This window comes from Crotalus tigris, unplaced genomic scaffold (genome assembly GCF_016545835.1).
Source record: "Crotalus tigris isolate CLP2741 ecotype Arizona unplaced genomic scaffold, ASM1654583v1 scf7180000018807.1825209, whole genome shotgun sequence".
Taxonomy (NCBI): domain Eukaryota; kingdom Metazoa; phylum Chordata; class Lepidosauria; order Squamata; family Viperidae; genus Crotalus; species Crotalus tigris.
Window position 1 is genome coordinate 1,370,266 of NW_024097206.1, and position 20,945 is coordinate 1,391,210.

The window sequence follows — 20,945 nt, forward strand, 5'->3', positions numbered from 1 at the left end:
TGTAAATAACCATTGTTACTGTAATATTATATGTAGGCACATTTCTCTGATTCATCATCTTTTGGGGAAATTCTTACCCATAAAAATTACAGAGTTTTTTCTTAGTGTATCAAAGTAACAGATATCATTTAGGATGATAGCAATATACTATATGCTTAGTTATATGGCATAACAACTTGTGTTTGTGTGTGTCCCTCTGTGTGTGTGTATATATATATGTGTGTGTGTTTCTGTGTGTGTGTGTGTGTGTATTTATGTATAAATCCAAAAAAGAAGAATATAAGCAAAAAATTGGGGTTTTTTTTAAAGAAAAGTTATAAGAGAAACTCTGTCAGGTATTCTGGACCTGTATAAGGCTGAAAACAATTATTTTCTAATTTTCTCCCCCAACATCTGAATGTGGAACTATAAATAATTATCATCAATAATATTCATTAGTGGATCTATACTCCTTGAATTCCTCTAGCTTTTAAAAGTTATTAGAGCTGTTTTATGTCATAATGCATACTAGAATACTATATATTGAGCATACGTGAAGAACATCAGGTTAGAGAAGGCCAGTATTGACAATATTGAGCTCTTATGAACCACTAATCCGCCTTTATAGAAGGCAATTGAATTATCTTTAAAAGCAGAAAATATTAGAGAAACTATTTCAGTAGGATATGCCAACTGTCCTTTTCAAAACTTTTTCCAAGCTTAATTTTTAGATGTATCTGCAGCTAAGGTTATATAGATATGTGAATGTAGGATAAGGTTATATAAAATTTAGAAAACCGTTATTGGAATAAGCAATTTTATCCAAACATATTGGATGTAAACTTATAAACTTGTAGTATCTAGGGAAGCCTTTCTCAACTTTTTAAGTCTGGAAGAATCCTTGAAATATTTTCAGGCCTCAGGGAACCCCTGCTCATTCAAGCTCATTTATTTGCTTGTAAAGACCTGTATATATTCATTGACTCCCCCCTCCCGCACTTTGTGAGTGGTGTTGCGCCACTGGTGCCAGGGCCAGGCCAGCCCCAGAACTCCTGCCCTGCCTTGAGACAGAGCCCCCCTTGAGATGGAGTTCCCCAGACAACTGCACTTGCAGAAAGGCAGATGTTACCAGCAAGGAGAGCCCAGCATGAAGCCCTATCAGCATCTCTCTCTCCCCCTCCCCCTCCCTCCCTCCCTCTCTCTCTCTCTCTCTCTCTCCCTCCCTCTCTCTCTCTTTCTCTTATGAACTATCTACTACCTGCTCTTCCTCCATCTTCCCTCCTTCCTCTGCATTCTTCAACTCAGCTTACTCCTCAGCTCGCTCGCCCTACCTCCAGCCACAGTCCATGCGTGTTCTGGCAGACTGACCCAGTCAACTTTCCTCAATCAACACAGCCAACTCACTGCAGGACAATTCAGCCCAGAATAACTCAACATGAGATAACTGTACTGTGTTTGCGATGGTTTCTTCACCATTATTTTATTTTTTGTCATTCGCATTTCATTTTGTCCCTCTTTTAGCATCCTTTAATAATTCTGTTCTACCATTTCTTTGATATTACTGAAGAAATTATTAAAAGTTTTTATTAACCTTTTTAAAAAAACTAATACAAGCTAATAAAAAGAAATTGCAGGTAAAAGAGAGAAAAAAGTGCAGAAAGAATGAAGAAAAAGATGCTTTTGATTTCCTTTGCCGCAAATAATTAGAAAATTCTCTTATTCTATGGTTACCAAAAAAAAGCTCCAATTTTTTTTTCTAATCATAAAAATTACAAATCATGTAGTAAGAGCATCTTTCCCAGTCTTTGAGAAGTTTCCAGTGAGCTATAAATATAAATATTGTTTTCTCTCTAAGCAAAGAAGTTCATTTAGCCATTTCTGCAAGTTCCATCATCTTCGCCAAACATTTCTCCACTAGTGGTATGATGACTTTTATTTTTTCCTTTTAATAATTTTATTAAGGTTCTAAAGATATAAAATTAAAAAGAAAATGAAAGTAGGAAAATGGGAGAAGAGAAGAGAAAGAAATTTATGGTAAAGAGGAAGTTTTCCCTAAAGTTTAGGGTAAACCATTGACTTCCCATTTTTTAGCATAATAGAACAAGAAAGTAACATTAGAATTTCAACTTTTTATTTTTACATAATATGTACTAGCCATTGCTATAACAACAGACTTATCTAATGAGCAAAACTCAGAGTTTCATTTTTTTCCATCTCAAACACAAAAAAGAAATGGTTTCCAAATAGAAACAAAGTTGGATATATTCTTTTCTTTCATTAAAGTAATCAATTTAATAATCAATGCAATCTCTGCTTAGTTGCATTGGTTTTTCCAACTAGTCATCTATTGTGGAATGGCTTTTAGCCCATTTATTACACATTATTTTACTTTTTCTTCTTGTGTCTCATATCTCAACAAAAGTTTATACATGTTCATCATTAGTACATAATTCTATTTCAAACACAATTTTGTTTTGTTCAAAACCATAATGTCTTTTATCCACTTCTTTTGTACATAAGGAAACCATTGACACGAGTATCTTTCTGTATTAAGTCTTCTCTCGATTAATAGCCGGTGAAATTTTTGTAAATGTGTAGTTTGCTCAAAGAGTATGGCAATTTAATGGCCTAATATGCAATGTTCCTCAGTGGAAAAAAACATACAGGATTTTGTCATAGTTTGTGGCACCAACTGACTGTCAAAAATCTGAAATTCAGAAAGTGCTATCATCGGGGGGGGGGGAATCAATGCAAATAGCAATAGGAAAACACATTAGGAGGAAGTAGTGGAATAACTTTTTGCAGAAGTATTGACTTTCCTTGGAAGTGAAAAAGAATGGGAACAAAGAAATGAAGAACTCATAATAAACTTTACTAGTGACTTGTTTGTGGAAATACCATAGTTTTCCTTTTGTCTGTCACACCAACTATCTATTTCGTTTATCATTGATAGGTCTCCATTTCTATTGTCAGCATGAATGACTGTCCCTTTATAGTCTTCATGCTATTATTTTCCCGTTGGAAAAACAGTGGACTTGCCAAATAAATGCCTTGCCGGAAATCATATTTACAATATAAGAGTAAATTCTCTTTGACTGTTTTATTTACTTTTGAATGGATGGATTTTGGGCTACCTAAAAAAATAGTTTGGCATTTTTTTCAGCTTGAGGAGACCATTCCAAAATGTTGATGACAGAATATGCTCCCTGAAAAACAGCAGAATATGCCCATAACATGACTTTGCACTAACTGTATCTAACCTATTTCTGTACTATATTGTCACCACTTAAAATTGGTCTTGTTCTTCAGTTCCCCTCATTTTCTAAGTGAAAGGGGGAAAGAACAGATAAGCTTCAATTTAATTTGTTCTGGCAATTACTGGAAAGTTCCCACTGTGAGGGAAGCCACTGCTTATTGGTGTGGAAGGACGCTCATCATAAAAGACCCAAACAAAAGGAAAAGCTGCTTTTCTACAAGTGAATTCAGGCATGTGTTGACATATTAGCTAAGGAAACATATGAATCCTAATAGGAAAGAAAGAGAGGAAGAGGGAGAAGAAGGGTAAAAGTTATCAAGAAAGAACTAACGCTGAGGACATGAGCACAGCATGTGAACTGGTGAGAAGGGAATTCATTTTGTGTACTTACTTCCCTTGTTTATTTCAGTTCTTTTATATTTGATTTATAGCTGGGTTACTGTAGAACAGAAGTCCCCAACCTTTTTGTGGAGAAAGGTTTTTCCACAGACCAGAGATGTTTGGTTTTGTGTGCTGCCTGCATCCCACAGATGCGGCTTTGCTTGTTTGTGCAGACCAGTTGCTGGCATGCCGCGGCCCAGTACCGGTCCATGGACCAGGGGTTGGGGACCCCTGTGTAGAATGCAGCTACTCACTTTAGGCTGAAAAATCCTGATGGCCATTACATGGAAGGAATGAGTTAGACTTTTCTGCATGTCTCTGAAATCATTGGCTGATTTTTTTTTCATCCCAAATATGATAGCAAAAATAAGTTTTGGGGGCAAGAGTGAATAAAAGAAAATAGTGTTTTAAGGCAATATATTGTACAGGATGACTTTTTTTCAGCAAATCAAGATTTCATACTAATTTTACCTTTTTAAAAATATGTAAGGATATTTCAGAAATGCTTTCTAGCAAAAACCCTTGAAGCAGCCTAAAGGTGAAGGCATTATGCTGGGTGATTATGAAGAAAGAAACAAATTGTTTAATAAAGTGCTGAAATAGCAGATCCTGTTGCACATTTACAAAAATATAACAGTGAAACCTTTTGTGTTTTTCTTTTTTCCTGTTTAGTTCTGGGCTTCTAGCAAAATGGTGGGCACAACTTTTATCAGTGAGATCCTTTTAATAAATTCTTAATGTGTTGTGCTTCTGCCTGAATTTCCCTTACTTCTTCTCCCCCTCAAGGCTGACAATTGTTCTAGCCATACAGCATCCCAAAATAGTTGTTAGGAAGATATGTCAAAACTGGGTTCATGACATATAAGAAACAGGCTCCAACTGTGCTAATAACATACATTTCAAAAGAGAAGCAGTGATGTGAACTGAAAACTAACAAACAGAATCTACCTCGCCGGGAAACAATTGCATCTTCCCAAATCTGCCAATATGACAAGGGGAAACTTCAATCAGACATTTTGCTCAGAATATTAAGGATTGCAATCTTACAGTAAACCATTCTTTTTTCTGAAGAGGAATGGTGGTGTTTTATGAAAACCCGGCAGTACTTTTTACATGATTGTTAATGTAACTTCTCTCTTCCTATAAAGAAGGACATTTCCAAGGGAGGGAATTTACTAGTTATCTACTATTCATTGTGCAAAGAAGGAGAATCAAACACGCACACCTTCTGACAAGGCAGAAGAGAACAAGAAATGACATGGAGTTTTTTCCCAAATTGCAAGAATGAATCCAGCAGAGATAAAACATGTCCTGCTATTGTCTGGGCTTCTAGATTTAAAGTCCAAATATATGAAACCAGCCCCTTCGTTACTATTCATGAGAAGGGTCTCAAGGTGTATTATTTGTATTTTGGAAGGGGAAATCAGTCAACCCCTGTATGTGGGTTGCAGTCTTGTAGACACTTGGCATATTTGTTTCAGATTCTGACTGAACTGTATTTAGATATAACATTATCCATAAATAGGTTAAGGACCTGTCTTTCAAACACTACAGAAGGTAGAGAATTCTTTCCTGTACAGTTTGTCAGAGTGGGGACAGGTAAAGATCCTGTCTTGAAATGGCTTCTATTTACAATTGTCTAATGTAAAAGATTTGTGCCTCCATCATACTTTGTTTTCCTCCAAATGAGCAGTTTTGTGGCTTTCCAACTACATAACTGTTTTCATTTTTACTTCGGTGTTTACTCTTTCTTTCCCTTCATGATCCAAAGGGTGTACGGTAATTTAATTGTAATTGCAGGCGTGAATGTTCTTGGGACAGCCTGTGTCCATATTGTTCAGATTGGTGTTGGGTAGCCGTTATCTCCATGTATGCATTATTCATTTACAATCATTTTGGCATAATAAAACAGTATTCAGTTGTTCTCATTGTTCACTCAAGTGGCTTGTGTGCCATCCGCGTCCTTCTCATGAATGGCAGCTTGTATACCATGGGCCATTGTCGCCATTCAGCATTTAATGCATCATTGGGAAAGAACTCAAAGTCATCAGATTAAAAATTCTCCTATAGGTATAAGATGATCCTTCCCTGTCTGAACTTACAAATAAATTATTCTTTTATTTTTTCCCTTTCCCTTTGGGTTAAAGGTACTGTGTGAGGATAAAAAGAGAGAATTGCTGAAGTTCCTGCCTGACAAGCTGTTGAATGAATATCTACTTATAACCGTAGCAACATCAATAAGTGACAGGAGCATAGAACGAAGGGCAGCACAATAACATCCGTAAAATAAAACAAGCAAAAAGAGCAAAAAAAAAAAAAAAGGTATGGTACAAAGCTATTTTTTTATAATACTATGTGTTCTAAATCTTTTTCTGTTTCGGAAGATAGCTTTCTTCAATGGTGTATATACTGACTTTTTATATAAGATCTAAGATAAACAATTGGAACTGTCCTCTTTATTTTTATATATAAATGTAATTTTCATGCAGGGTGATCAACCAGACATGCAGAGAAGTATACCTTTAAATAGTTGAATAGCTTGAAGGATGCAAAATAAATGTTACAGGATATATGAAAAAGTATTTCCAAATTTGCACTTGTCTCAAAGGAAAATGAGCATTTGGATAGGAAATTGAAGTGCTTTAGTATTATATGACTGTCATTTAAGAATTGATTTTATCTTTAAGGCTTAGAAAAAATATTCCAAAAGTCATAGTGTATTTACTTTTGTACTGGATTACAAAATAGCATATATATATATATATATATATATATATATATATGCTTGAGGAGATGAATGTAGATTATGAAAATCCCCAAATTCTTAACTGAAATGATTGCATTATTGCTTATAGTGAGCTATGAAATTTAAATATATGAATTAATTTAAATCAGTTTCTCAGATCTACCAGATGTCACTGCAGGTGTGCATCATAGTACTTTCACCTTGCAGACAGAGTAATTTAAAGTAAAGAGAAAGGATTTATTGGCTGTTTCCTGCAGACTGAATGTAATACTATCGTATTACTGCTAAATTATAAAGAATAAGATTAGCTATGCCAACACAACAGTGGCCTGGATTCAAGGGGATGCAGATTCCAAAATAAACGTATTATGTTAGCCAAAACTAGTCAGTTTTCATGTCATCATTTTTTCTAGTAACATGAAAACATACTATTTGAGGCAAATTATAAATATGCTTCATAACTGCATAGTAAATAAAATTAGCAACCTAACTTTGTGGGGGGGGGGGTTTAAAAAAAGAGAAACTTTTATTGCAAAATCTTTATAGAATAGAAAAGTTAGTCTAACTTTAAGGAAGTTGAGCTGTGACCATCCCAGTAAAAAAGTTAGAAAGGGTATCATAGCATTAGAAATCTAACTACCAAATGTCCATGCCATCATCAGTGGAGGACACAGAACTATGATCCTACTTAATGAACAGAAGTAATTTATCAGGCAAAAAAGAAAAATATGAATTCATCTCTTCCTGGCATGTTTATCAAAATAAAAAAATTAATTAAAATGGAAATAATAATAATGACAACTTCTCTGTAAAAGGGGGCAATATGGAAATATAATGTCTATCTCCAATTCTTCAGTATCCTGTCAACAGGCAGACTGAGTAAAAGGATGTTTTAACATCTGACCATTAGTAGGCTTGATGATAAAGCTTTAAACAGTCCCATGCTTTAGGCAGATAAATGATTGAGATAATCCTCTTCCATTTTTTCTTGGACAGTTGAGTTTGTGGCCTTTTGAAAAACAGAATTACATATTAAATATGGTCCTTTTAACATTGTCATAATCCAGAATATATGGGACAAAACCCATACAGTAAGTCTAAACTGTTAAATATAGGCCCTTTTCCATCTAGATTCTTAATCAGCCATCAAAGTTACAGGCTTAACCCAACTGGAATAAATATCAAATTAAACCAAGAGTTAAATATTTATATCTAGGCTCACACCTCATTTGAAACTAAACCCAATCTCCAAGCATAAGCCTGCATTTGGTATGCATAGTAAATAGAACGATGTCTCTTAAGTTCAGACTAAACTGTTTCTAATGGTCTGTAATCCTTATGAGTGCGTAAATAGACTATTATGGTTAATGAGCAATCTCTAAAACACATTACATAATGAAATTAATAATTAGCTGATTAAGTAGGCATGTCAATCAAATTGCTGTAGTCCTCTATATTACGAAACTTGACTATGCTTAAAGAAATAAAATCACTTGAGTATGAAAGTAATGTAGGTAGTCCTCACTTACCAACAGTAATTGGGATAAGGAAGTCCGTTGCTAAGTGATGGAATTGTAAGGCTCTTAGGAAAATCCTGTGTAGTCACAATGTCCCATGGTCTTGTTATCACCATTTATGACCACCTTCTGACTTCCCTATTGATTTTGTTTGTCAGAAGCTGAAATGAATATCACAAATTGTGATCCCATAACCATGGGTATTCTACAGTATTAGAATTGTAAGTTGGTTGCTAAGCAATTACTTGACTACGGGGACTCTGCAATGGCCACAACTGTGAGGACCTTTGTAAATTCACCTCGTTCAGTGGCTGTGTAATTTTGAACAGTCACTGAATGACTGGACGCTAAGTGGGGAGTACTCATTTATAAATAAAACTGGTCAAAATAACCTGGAACCTTGTGAGTGAATATTTGGGCTCCATCTAACAACTGACATACAACCATCACCTCAAAGCTTTTAATTGCAGCTAATCTGAAAGAATCTTAAAAATAGTTCCAACAATTTTCTTTTTAACAAGGTGTTTAATGTGCTCCTTTCACAAACTAGTGTAGAGTCACTAGAATAGGAAGCATGCATATGCATATATGTAAATAAGTAAGTAAATAAATGATTTTCAGTTTGGAAGACGCATCATAAATATTCATAGAATTTAACTTGCCCATCTGGAATCCCATGCATTTGTCTTACTCATTTCACCGATCTTTTGACTAAAACTGCAACTCTTTTTTTTAATAGTCAAAGTTCTTCCTTACAATAGGTTCAGGGACTCATTTCATTCTTGTGGTTTTGAGAGAAACCCGTACACACACTGTATATCAACATTACTTACAGTACATACCAAACAGCAAGGGTACATTTAGCACTTATCAGGGAATAAAAGTCTGAATAATGGATATGGATATGGATAAAGTGCCTATCCTGAAAGGGAATACGGATAGTCCTCAACTTACAACAGTTCATTTAGTGACCTTCAAAGTTACAACATCTTTGAAAAAGTGACTTATGACCGTTTTTCACACTTACAATCCTCTCAGCATCCCCATGATTAGATGATTAAAATTCAGACCCTTGGCAACTGACTCATATTTATGATGGTTGCAGTGTTCCAGGGTCATGTGATCCTCTTTTACAACCTTCTAACAAACAAAGTCAGTGTGGAAGCAAAATTCACTTAACAATCATGTTATTAACTTAACCACTGCAATGATTCACTTAACTTTGGCAACAAAGATCATAAAATGGGGAAAAATTCACTTAACAACTCTCTTGCTTAGCAACAAAAATGTTGGGCTCAATTGTGACCATAAGTCAAGGACTACCTGTAATGCGATAAGTCTTTCTATATCACGGTTGTCAAACTGCCGGCCTGCAGGCCGGTTTCATCATACCGAAGCCGCGCCCACCCATTGCTGATAATGCAAAAAGAGTCACGTTACGTCGTGACACTTCACATGATGTGGTGAGTTTGACACCTGTGGTCAAACTTACATACAGAAAGTTAATATAAAAAAAAAATAAACAATAAGGGGGCCAAAACACATCCTTGTTTTATTCTTTATGGGTTGGCTGGCTGCTTCCTGTGTTGTTCCCTAAGTGTTATCATATAGCCTTTAGATTAAGGGTTCCTAACCAGCAGTGTGAGATGATATTCCAGGGGGTGTGAAAACTTGGGTTTCCAAAATTATAATGTATATACATAATTTGTTGCCATTATTTTGAATTTTTGTAAGGGGTGCGAGAATATATTAGAAGCGTTCTAGGGGTGTGGGGTATAGAAAAGGTTGGGAACCACTGCTTTAGATACTATAAGCAATAGAAAGCATTTATACAAGGAAGACACTTCAACTTTCTTCCATAGCTTGATGCAACAAGTTAATTTTATGTCAGTAAAGATTTCTCCATTCTTTCTCATGTATAGAACTCTGCTTGAAAACTCATTTGTTTGCTTCTGGTCCAGGAACTTTGTTCATTACACTCCGTAGACTAATTGGACCAGTGGTGGAATTCAGCCAGTTCGCACCACTTTGGCAGAACTGGTAGCTAATTTTTTGTTGCCAAGGCCCAGAATGGACTTCCGGAAGCGGCATCCACACAGAGAACCGGTTGTTCACATACTTGAATCCCACCACTGAATTGGCCTATAATCAGAAGATGTTGTTTTCTTTCCCTTTTTGGAAATTGATATTATATTCTTTGACCTCAGTCTCTCGGGATATGTTCTTGGTCCAGCCTCTACTAGTGGAAAAAAACAGCTAGGATTGAGCCCAACCGACTGAAACTTTTTTTCAGTTCCAAGAAGACAAATGCTCCTTCTGCATATTACTCAATTGCTAAGTTAGTGGTATCAGTGGATGTAATAAAAGAAAAACCTTTGAGGGGAAAACTTCAGATTACAGTCCAATTAGATGCGAAATGTATTGCAAGAATGGAGCAAAAACAAAAAAAAGGCATTTCCTAGCAACAGCTAATTTCTCACATCCTGAGACCAGTATCTTATAGATAGTTTCTAATTAGTTGTCAAAATTCGAATTTATTTGGTAAGTGGTTGGCTTACCAAATAAAGTCCCTAATTAACTTCTGCCAAAAAAACCCTTTGGAGATTTTTTTTTTATCTGCAAAAATGTTTCATCTGCTAGTTTTATGATTTTTTTTCTATAGTGATAAAATGGGGAAAGAATGATTAGTTAGTTACCTGCTGCATACAAATTGTTAATTAGCTGATACAAAAGAGTTACAATAACATACTGATAGTCAAATCATATTTAGACAACAGATTTTTTTAATCCTTTCATATATTTTAAAGTTTAAAATTTTATAAACATTTAAAATTGCATGGCGGTTTAAAAAAGAATTAACTGGGCTGAAAATGAACTAAATTTACTACTTTATTTATTTATGTACTGTAACATTTCAGAGTTCTCTTTATCATACGGAGTGAAAGGAGGGATATCTTTTTTCCTCTTTCAATCTTTCCTGTGTGGTTTCCTAAATGTTAAGATCTCTAGTGTAGTCTTAAATTTGAGGGAGATGCAGGAATTCACGGTAAAATGATTACCAAAAGCATAAAACCTGTTTGGCATGTCCCATCCAGGACTAAAGATCTAAGGTTCAGCCTGTGGCTTTGTTCATTTTCTCATCATTTCCCACCAGGGAAAGGGGCATACGTAAAAACAGTTGCAATTGCACTACCATAGCTGCAGTCTGGAGTTTCTTGACCATGTCTTGCGGATTCCTCTCTTTCCTATATTTTGCCTCGCCAAACAGCAAAATCCCTTCACATTTCCAAGGCTGCATATATATTTTTTCTATTCTGAGCCATGCTTGGGGAATAAGTTGTACTGTTGGGTCCAACTGATCCAGTATTCCCTCAAGGCACCCTTCCCCAACCCTTCTATATCAACTGACAGCAATGTACCAATGTCTAGATAGCCACTAGACTTAAACAGTTCCACTGATCTTTGATGAGATGGTTCGGTGTCATTCTGAGCAAGAGACTGACTTGTGCAAATCATAATATCCCAATAGTTCTCGTTCAACAACAGCTAATAACCGTTCAAAATTATGATGGCTCTGAATGAGGGGGGGACTTGTGACAGGTTCTCTTAGCTGTAGCTGTCCCAATGTCCTAACAGTGATGTGATTGCAATTTGGGTGCTTGGCAACTGTCTTGTAATTATAATGTCACCGAATACCACAGTCATGTGATCACCCTTTGCAACTTTCACTGTGGGTTTCTGAAAGCAAAGTCAAAGGAGAAGCCAGCAGGGGTTTGCAAATGGTGATCACATGACTGTGGGATGCTGTGACTGTGTGGGATTAACCTAACAACAGCAACTGGGACTGCCTGAACTGCCCTTCCCAGCACTGTGACTTCACAACTGCATTGCTTAGCAACAGAGTTCACAGTCCCCATTACCACCAGTAAATAAGGACTACCTGTTCTCTTCCTGCCCTTTCACAAATCCAATTGAGTTTAAAAGGACAGTAGGTTCTACAGTATATATCAATGCAGCAAGAAAAATAGGCTGATATTTAATACACAGAACATTTTAATAACCAGTTTTCATTAAAATATCTAGACATCATGACTGGAACATAGAAGAAAAGATTTTAGTATCTATAGGGATATTTATAATAGATATATCTTAATCCTGCTACATCAAGAAACAGGAACAACAAATAGTTATTATGATGACCCTCCATCACACAAATGTGATGTTCTTTTACCCTTATGGTAGCTATATTTTGTACAGCAGCAACAAACATGCAACATCTGGTGCACATTTGAACGCTGGGGATATTTTCTTCTTTTTAATAACATTTTGTATAATTTTCTGATCATTGAGCACTGTAACACTGAAGGGTGGACGCAGAGGCTATGGATCAGGTTCCCATTTCTCTTTAATAAACAGAGAGAGATGAAGCCTTGTTGGAAATATCATCCCCTTTTAAGATACAAAGACATGCAGGCCTATATTTTAGAATTGTTTGTTTGCTTATTAAGTTTATATTCTGTCTTCCTTTCAGGACATCAGGTAATATAAATAGAACTCCTGTTCCTATTTTTTCTCCACAACGATTCTGTGAGGTAGGCTGGTGTGAAGAAGAAAAAAGGAAAGAGAGAGAAAGATTCCATAGCTGAGGCTGGACTACAGATAGGATCTTTCCCGTCTTAGTCCAACATCTTAACTACACTATACCAGACATTAAATCACATGTATATATCAATATTAATGATTCTCTGTACTTGAGAACACAATATTGACATAATCATTAGAAATATTTCCCTGTTCAACACTTCTTTGAGCAATATGTTTGAAATTTTCTTCTTTCTATACATTGCGATTATGATGCTAAACAACATACTGAATTCCATTGCTATTATTTAGATTTAGAATAGTAGCAATAACAAAAAATATTCTTCATCTTGCAGTTTAAGTTTGAAGAATTTTTACTGCATTTATCAAGCGAGTTCTTCTTCCAATAAATATCTGAATATTATTGTCTTTTAGGGCAGCCTTGTTATCTGGAATGTAATCAGATTATTACCGTATTGTATTTATAAACTTGTCTTTTAAAAAGGACACCATAGCAAAAGAAAAAAAGAACATAGTTTGTATTGCTGTGAAGAAAGATAAATTGCAACTGATCTTCAAATAATAGCAAAAAAGTCAACATTTTACTCTCTCCGTGACATTTTCTAAATTCTTAGATTTATTTTAATTTTTGCATCTTTCAGTTCAGCTTCAATTAAATAATACATTTTAAAAATAGCATTAAACATACATGCCACACTTGTCATTTTCAACTTTTGCAAAAATGAAGGGCATTTTTGTACTAAGCCTACAACTTGGGAAAAGACAATTCCAGAACTGGGAGGCCACCACCAGTGCTATCAGTGTATTGATTAGTCAAGATCTAACTTCATTTCATTATAGAAACAGAGCCTAGAGAGGTGATTCCTAAAAGCTGATTGACACATGTACATCAAGCACTTACCTTTTGGATAATTGAAAGTGCAACGTCTGAATTATGTATTTGAAGATGCAGGCATACTTTATTGCAGGGATCCCCAATACCCAGGATGCACAAGGAATGGGCGAGTGTGCGCACACAGCTCCACTTGTGCAAGTGACGTGCACCCACTCTTTGTGCAAATGGAATTGTGCATGCTTGTACATGTGCCTGCCATTCACACAGAACCATCCCATCTCCATCTTCCCGCCTATCCACCAAGCCGGAAAGATTGGGGACCGCTGTGTCATAGTATTCATAAGCATAGAGAGTAAAGTTATAAAAGAAGAGAGTTGTTTGAAAGAAATTCAATACATGCACATATTTCTATGGGTTGGACTGATGGTGCAAAACATGTTTAATTAAACTGTCATAGATGTACAAATAGATTTCTCGCATCCCTTCACTCACAGCAAGTAGTAGGTCCATCATTTGATTTTGATGATTTTGCTGGTACCAAAACAAACAACAAATTTTTAAAAAATGACAGAAAGTTAAACTTCAAAATAATTATGCAAAATGTTAAAAGACTATCATCTTGTGCTTTTGTTATATTATGTGAGAATACATACAATATATTCTCTTTATTCTCTCTGTATGGGGAGGATCAGGGAGTGCCATCTAGTGATCAGATTCATTGCCAATACTTGTTTTATGTGAAATATTCAGATTGCTTCATTGACTATATAATATATGGCCACTCATTAGCAAATATTCTCTTCTTAAGTATCAGAACAGCAATAAAATGTAAAAGAAAATAATTAATCGTAAAATTAACAGGGTTTTTTTTAAAAAAAAGATAAAAGTCTTTCCCTCTTCTAAAGTCACTACAAAATATCTCTCACTATCTTTATACTTTCCAAGTTCTGCTCAGCTGTCACAACAGTTGGTTCAAGCTGCTATCTTCAGAACCACTCAGAAGCAATACGCAGAACTTGGAAATCAGTAAAAAAAAAAAACTCACTCAGCCACAAACACACTAGGGATTTAGAGCAAGTCATGTTTTCTTTCAAATGTAATTATTCATTTCTTTAAAATCTTTCCATTCTGCTTTCTTACTGAAAAACATTCAAATAATCAAACAACAACAATTAAAGATTCCATCCATATATACAACGTATGGCTGACTCACTGTTATCTGTAAGGTTATTTTTGACCTTACAGATAACATGTATGCTCAAATTCAAACTTATTTGGGAAGTGGGATATGCATAGAATGACACCATTTGTTGTAGAACAATATTTCCCAAACTAGTAGGAAACTAGCCCATTTGGTTATTACCAATTCCTCTTGTTAAAAATGGTTACAACTTTGCAATAACATCAAGCTTCACAGGAATTACAAAATCTTCCAAGACTTCAAATAGGAATAGCAACATCTTGTGAAATGATCCAGCAAGAAACAAATATATCATATGAAATGGGCCATTTTAAATGATGTTGCAAACATATTTAATTGTGAGAGTTGTGCCAAAGATTCTGCCCACAAGCTCTGCTTTAATAGACCCACAAAAACTTCAGTGATGATTATTCACATGAAATAAAAAGGTTGGAATCATTGCCTTAGAATAGACATGTCAAACTCACAAGTCACATGACATTGCGCAATGTATCTGGGCTGTTTTGCCATTGCCAGCAATGGGGTGGGCGCGGCTTCCATGTGACACATCCGGCCTGCAGGCCGGCAGTTTGACACCCGTGCCTTAGAATGTAAAACATTTGAATTTGTGCATGCATAAACAACACTGAATATTTAAACAGAGGGAGATAATTCTATTTATTTAGATGCCTTAACATGTATAATAAGTGTTCTCAGTGCTCACAGATTAAATAATCTCATATTTTCAAGTGCTATGCAGTGTATTTGTAGGCATCTATACATGCTATGGACAAATCTCACTGGCTATTGGTTAACACACGATCAAATTAATAAATTGTCAGATGCTTAGTTTGCCTAAAACAATATCATTTGTATTGGCTGAGGTTGTTACAAACAGAGTTTGTTCTCAGCTTTCACCAGAAGCTGCTTGTGACAGAACATGAGACCTCTGTGTTTGTCCTTCTGCTGGATTTGTACAGATTCCTGATCAACACAAGGTTTTTTGCCTTTGCTAAAAACCTGCTCAGAGTCAATATATTTAACTTCAGTGAGCTTCTAATTTAAGTGTTTATGTAGCTGCTTATTTGCTCTATATTCTAAAAATTACTTATACATTAAGATGTATATGACTGCCCACCTTAGAACACAACTTTGGGTGGCTTACAAAAACAATATTACTACTAAACCCATAAACCCATAAAACTGAAATTAAAAACCTAGTGCCTCAGTCGCCTTCCCAGGATGCCCCAGTAACATCCACAAGCTCCCACCACTCTATCCTCGTCCCTGAGTAAGGAGCCAGATTTTGATAGCCATCTACGAAGCTAAAGAGGTGGGAGCCTACAATATCACCAGAGGAAGGTGTTCCATAAGGTAGGGGCAGTCACAGAAAAGCATAGAAAATGACTCCAAGGGGTTGGCAACCTTGGCTCTTTTATGACTGGCTCAGGAATTCTGGGAGTTGAAGTCCGTGAGTCATAAAAGAGTCAAGGTTGCCTACCCCTGCTCTATACATAAGCATTTTGAGCTTTGGGAGAAGACAAGAAGGGTTGTGCAATATCAGTCTTTTCTAAAAGAAAATAAGGATTATAGCATATTCATTTACAGGATTATAGTATATTCACTTACAGGATTATAGTATATTCATTTTGAACTGCATGTGTGTATAATTGATCATCCTGACTCAGTCAGCTGTATAATGCCCAAAATACCTTTGGTCTTCAGCAGAGCTACTGCTGAATGGAAGGAGCAATATTCAGAGGCTTCTGCACAAAAATTTTGAAGCAGCATTTAAAGCTTTAGGGGCATCATTTTTTACAATATTAGACCACCTTTGTGATGAATGAGGTCAAGATACTTTGTATTCTTTTGCTTTATTCTTTTAGACTAAAGGATTGCTGTCAGGGCCACAGACTCATATTGTACATTCCCAGGAGTCTTTTGAAGCATGAATGTAAGACTTATCTGCAGCAAGTTAGATAGTTATATATACAGGGTAAGACTCTTATTCCTTTCCAAAGGTTGATTTCACAGAGAAATGTGAAATGTCCTTTATCTTTTTTGGTAATAGTATTCCTTCCTGGAGTTAAGGCAATCAGTAAGGTCATGACCATGTAGCATAGATGTCACTCCAGGCCAACACTTGTAAATGTCAGTTCCAGAAGAAGATAAATTGGCCTTTGGATTATATTGCAGGACTCCAGGATGAACCAATAGCAAACCTCAGACTGAGATTTATACACCTGTCCCACATAAAATCTAAGTGCATAAAATAAAATAAATAAAATAAAATAAAGCCATTACATATAAATTACCTAAAAGCTGGCTCTAGTCTTGAGGTTATGAGAAGCACACAGAGTAACAGTTCTGGAAAAAGAAATAATCTCTTCCTTCTCAGCCACCTCTACTCTCTTTTCAAAAAATAGATTCTAGAGTTGCCAGATTTTCCTTTAATGGTAAAATTGCTGTGTGCCACCTCCCCATCTATTTGTTCTCATGGATGGGGAAATGAAAAAATAGTTGAAAATGAAAAAAAAAGTTTCAGCTTTATCTTCTTTTTTTTAATACATAAGGTTTATGGGGCACCATGTGTTGATCTGAGGTTAGATCTTAGTGGTTAGAGATAATGCAGTGGATCTCTAGTGCAATCTGTTATAACTCTTTAGCTTAAGAGCAAGAACATTTGGATTGATTGTTACAAACCCATTGGATTAAAAAGTAATCTAACAAGCACCTGAGAGAGGAGATGAAGGAATGTGCCTACATCTAATTATGGTAATTGATATAATGTACAACCCATGGTTTTAGGGAGATAACATTATGCCTGAACTACATCATGTAGAACAGTTAGGTTTCTGTTTAAAGGCTTTGTTTGCCTCCTCTTATTAACAAACTGAATGAAGAATAAGGCAACTTTCAGTTGATAATTCTACTTGCCTGGAATCTGTTTTATTTATCACAAATGACAAAGCAAATACTGCTTACAAACCTGGCAATATGTGACAGAAAATTGTGCACGGCTCATCTCTGAAATATCTCATCACTGTAGCTAAAAGTCAAAAATGACATCCTTCCAAAGGCTGTGTTTTTCACATGGCCTACAGAACAAAGAAAGAGTAGCTGCAAAAATATGTCATCAAAATTTTATACTTTATCTTGCTTCTGGGTAAAACCAGATCCTCTTCTCTTTTTTACTACTTTGAATCTTTCATGCCTCTAATCTATGTAATCTATCCTTATGGGCCACAACGGGGCTGTCGTGGCACAGTGATTTAGAGAAAGAGTTGCAAATCTCATCTCTGTCATGAACTCCACAGGTGGCCTTAAGTGTATCCCTGTCAACTTCAACTTCCCATATGAAAGATAATCCAAAGTTAATCATATTGTTCTGCCTCAGGAGAAGTTCAGAATAGTGTATGTGATGGTCTTGAACAATTCTAAAGTGAAGTTTTTATTCATTTTAAATATTTAGCTTTTCTAAATTTAAATCTTCAGTAATTTGAACTGATGGTGAATGTGTCATATTTTTCTAGGTGTCTACCAAAAGGCAACATTTGTTCATACTAAAAAAAAAAAAGTAGAGTAAAGGGAAAATATCATTACAGTTGTCAAAAAGCTTGGAAATATAGCATGAAAAAAATGGCAAGATAGTTATGCTACTCCAGTAAATGGATGAAAATTGGAGGGAAATGATTTTTCCTAAAAATTTAGGAGAAATTGCACAATGAAAAAGTTGTTTGACAAAGGAAACATTTTGTGGGTTTGGTATTGCACTCTCCTTTGCTAAAAATATTTCCTAAGTTGGTCAAATTCCTTGCCTGAAGGTGCAGTAGAAGTAGCAGTAGTAGCTGATCCAGCCCTGAACAATTTCTCTATTATTTCAAATTCTGTGCATAATCCAGATGACTAGCTCCATTTTAGAAAATGTAAGATGGAAGAATCACAGCTGCTAAAAATCATTAGCTTGGCTGTGCATAGATAAGATTTGTGGGAACAGAATGCAACTATTTATGGTTAGAATATTTCTGTAAGAGAAATCCCTTGCTTTTTTTTAGTGAATGAAACATTTTGAAGGTTTCATTCTACGGATCAATCAACAAAGAATTGTTGATCTGTTGTTTTAATTTTATGACTTTGGTGTATCCCAAGTTAATGTTTCAGCATTGTATAGTGATTGTCTACCTGTTTTAGATGGAAAGGGGATGACACTATGCCTCCCTGTCTTCTTTTATATTTTTTGTTTATCACATATGGTACTTTCAACACATATATCTCTAAATCCAGCTATTTGAAAATATAGTCTCAGCATCCTCACAATTGTGCCAGGTTGCTGAGACATCTTCGAGATATAATTGATAGTATTTAAAGATTCACCATTTCTGTACAGATAAGCAGGGCTTTTTTTGTCATAGAACGTCCAGAACGGAGTTCCGGCACCTTTTTTGGATGGAACCTTGTAGGATAGGCAAGACGGATTGTATGATGTGTGTGAGTTCTGGTACCTTTTTTTTTTTTTTTTTTTTTTTTACAAAAAAAGCACTGCAGATAAGTAAACAGATCACTCGGTCATGGAAAGAAGTAGACAGGGTTTCTTCCCTGTTAGTGAGGAAGGGGCCAGTATCCTGCTTAAAATGGAACTTGTCTGCACCTAGATGCTGAAAAATAGTTTTTTTCAAGATGAATGATGAAAGTCTTACAGCTAATAAGTAAAATTATGATATCGTCATAAATATAGCAGAGTAGATCAACTGAACAAGTTAATCAGCATTCTTTGCATCCGTGCCAGTGGGCTTATAAGCATGGCAAGCCTCAGATCAGCACTTTGTTTTTCACAGCAGTCAACCAGATAATTCCTGTGGTTTCTGCAAGCAGGAGATTGGGATATAGACCTCTTCCTCCCTTGTACTCTTATAAGTAGAGGAGCATGCTGTCCCACTCCCATAGGTGACACTGAGTTCTCAAGACCCATAGCCCTTGCTAGATTTGCCCTCCATGAATTAATTCAGCTCCCTTTTAAAGCCACATAAGTTAGTGGCCCCACCATATCCTGTGATTAAAAAAAAAAATCCATAATGAAGCTCATTATGAAGAAGGGGCTTTTTTTTCTTTCTTTTAAATCTTCTTGCAGTCAACTTTTCTGAATGTGCATACCTGGTCCCATTGCTTTGAAAGAAGCAGAAACAATTCTTCTTCCTTGTTGAAAACATCTACATTATTTTATATAGCTCGACCGTGTCACCTCTTAGCTACTTTTTTTGTTGGTAATTTTACTTTTCAGTCCCTGTTCTCTGTTCAGTCATAATTCCATGATCTCTAACAACGAATTTGCCTTTTTCACAGCTGCTGCACGCTGAGATGACACCTTTATTGAGCTATCTACTATGTCCCCAAGTTCTTTTTCTTCCTTAATTTTAATCAGCTCAGAGCAATCAATGTATCTATGAGGCTAGGACAGTGGTGCGAACCTATGACATGGGTGCCAGAGGCAGCACTCAGAGCCCTCTCTGTGGGCACGCATACTGTCGCCCCAGTCCTAGGCCTTCAGCTGGGTTTTATAAAACCTTTTCGCTTTAGGCCTCCACATGCAAAAAAAAAAAAAGGTTCAATCAATCAGTCAATTTCAACTCGTGGAAAAAAAGAGATCTTGCAAAGTTGGAATTGATTGAATGTTTTAGTCCCACCCAGTCTGCCGTTACCACGGCAGCCACACCCACCCAATGGGCCACACCCACCCAATGGGCCACACCCACCTGGCACTCAACAATGCATAAGTGGGTTTTGGGTTGTAGTTTGGGCACTCGGTCTCTAAAAGGTTTGCCATCACTGGGCTGGGAGATTTTACACCAATATACACTACTTTACATTTGCTTCAATCAAATTACATTTGTCATTTGATGAATATCCTCCCCACCCAGTTCTGACATAGCATACAAATTTGGCTTGGTATACTTTGTATATGATAAGAACTGCTGAGATACTTTATGCTTCTTATTGCAATATATTAAAAAACCTTTATTTAGAAGAATAGCAGACTAAACTATGGGAGTATACATCAATATACAAAAATACATTTTTTTAAAAAACAAGCCTGATCCTTAATTATCCTGAAAACCATTTATGAACTACAGCTATGCATGTGGACTTGTATAAAATCCAGAGTTTGGCTTTTTCTTAATTTAAGATTTTAAAACATTAAATCGTGCCTGATTTATGACAGTAAGGACAAACTTTCTCTGATTAGATAGAAATTCTTATTGTTTATTCTAATTTATTATTTTTTTGATATATTAACAGTTAAAGATGTTATTAAACTCTTACTGATAATGTGCTAAATTGATGTAAGATTATCTTTATATGCAGTACTAATTTAATGTTACTTTGAAAATTCTTACTCAGTTTTACAAAGCTTATGATAATCACCCAATTTAAAAAGAGCCTACTTGAGCGTT

At 35.7% G+C, this 20,945-nt stretch overlaps 1 protein-coding gene across 3 annotated transcripts in view; it reads left to right on the top strand.

Moving 5' to 3' along the window:
• The window catches only part of CDH20 (cadherin 20), a 188,345-nt gene that overhangs the window by 99,834 nt on the left and 67,566 nt on the right, over positions 1-20,945 (top strand). For 2 of the 3 annotated variants that reach the window (XM_039356241.1, XM_039356244.1), the window contains exon 2: positions 5,764-5,938. The gene's annotated coding sequence lies outside the window, so the exon portion shown is untranslated. Of the gene's footprint in view, positions 1-3,462; positions 3,597-5,763; positions 5,939-20,945 lie in introns of those variants that run through there. The other variant, XM_039356242.1, reaches the window with a different exon arrangement.